Below are 1,713 nucleotides of genomic sequence, written 5' to 3' on the forward strand. Positions count from 1 at the left end.
GCGTCAGCTCGCCTGTGCTTTGTGACTGCCTGTATATTGGCCACCATTGTCGTCGACCACCCGGGCGCTCTATCACCTAAGATTCGCCGTGGTGATGAGCTGCGAGCTCGCGATATTGGGCAGAGACCTCGCCGCTGTTCTGCGACTCGTCCGAAACGCATTGTGGTCGCCTGCATCGAGGTCCACTGTATGTGGCGCGTTTCATTTGCGCCGGCATGGCTTGGCTGGTGCTTTAGCTATCCCACTTCGGCTGCGCTTCGGAGCTCTGTGGGTATTGGTTGCCAAATATCGTCGGCTTCTTCGACGCTCGCTCGCTAGCAGTTCGCCGCCGTTCGTCGCGGCGGCCCCACTTTCGCTCGCTGAACTGCTGCTCGCATGAGGAACTTCGTGGAAATAGGACGCCGTCACCATCGGCTTCCCGGTCTCTCGCTCGCAAGAAGCTCGGCGCCGTTCGTGGCGGCGGCCCGCGTTCGCTCGCTCTTCTGATTGAGATTCGCTGGTGGCAGCGGCGGCTGACGGGCTTCCTCGACCTGTACGACGCCGCTCGCAGAAAACTCGCCGACTCGTTGGTGGCACGGTGGCTGGTGGCGCCTCGGCGTGAATTACTGCGGCTACCACACTTCAACTGTTCACTCTTAGAAGAAAAGTTAGTAAACAGTTAGTAAGTGCATGTATTTACTAGTTTCGAGCTTGTTTAACTACCTTCGCGGCATTCCTTTACAAGCCAGCAGCTAGTAATTGTCGTACCTTTTGCCGTTAGTAATCAGGAAAGCTTTCTTGGTGTTTTTAACTGAGTAACTACTAAGCCACAACGTTGCCAGATCTTTCGTAGATACCGCAGTATACTTTGCCGTAATCGTGACGGTCTATAGCAAAATTTAAACATACTTTAATTTTATTGATTATCTTGGAAGAAATGTTTCGTGCTACGTAATGGCACACATAGAAGCAAATATTAGGGCACGAGACAATATGTGGAAAAGAACAGGTATTATTCTAAATGCTATCGCTGCTAAAAAGTACCCAGTGTGCTATCCCAATGTTGAAGCGGAACGAACCATACACCCTTTTACCACGCTTTTGTCTAAGAGTATGGAGTGCATAGGGTGTCAGTTATAGACACCAATAGCTTGTATATGGCTGCAATATGGTTTACAGTGTACCCCTGCAGATACGAAACTAAATATGAGCAAGCTCGACTCCTCCACATTTAACTCATACTGCGCACATTCGCGTGCGCTCCTATGCCACCCTCAAAATCACAGATGTGTGTTTATAACCTTCCGCGTCAGAAGTAGTTCCTACACTAATTTACAAAGAGCTCGTAAAGCTGGGCGAAGAAAGATGCTGCGCAATGTTCTCGGCTGGCGCACAGTCATTTTTCTGGGGTCTCATCTCATCCAGCAAGCATCTACAAGGAATCAGAATTGAGCAGGATCATCGTACTCTTAAATTTAGCTGTGTAATTAGAAAAACATACGCACAGGTTGAGAGTCCACATATCTGGTGTTTTCAGCGACATTCTGTTTGACGAAAACATGTGTTGAGGATCCTGGGTGCGGTATTGCTGCCAAACCTAATACGGCCTTGGTTTCTGCCTCACTTATTAAGGGGAAAGCCTTAGATCCATCATGAAAAGCGAAAAATTGACCGTCGGCGTCCAGCGGCGTCTTCGTCAACGTAAGTGATGCAGAAAATCATGTGATGACGTCA

Source organism: Rhipicephalus sanguineus, unplaced genomic scaffold (assembly GCF_013339695.2).
Source record: "Rhipicephalus sanguineus isolate Rsan-2018 unplaced genomic scaffold, BIME_Rsan_1.4 Seq134, whole genome shotgun sequence".
In the NCBI taxonomy this organism is placed as follows: domain Eukaryota; kingdom Metazoa; phylum Arthropoda; class Arachnida; order Ixodida; family Ixodidae; genus Rhipicephalus; species Rhipicephalus sanguineus.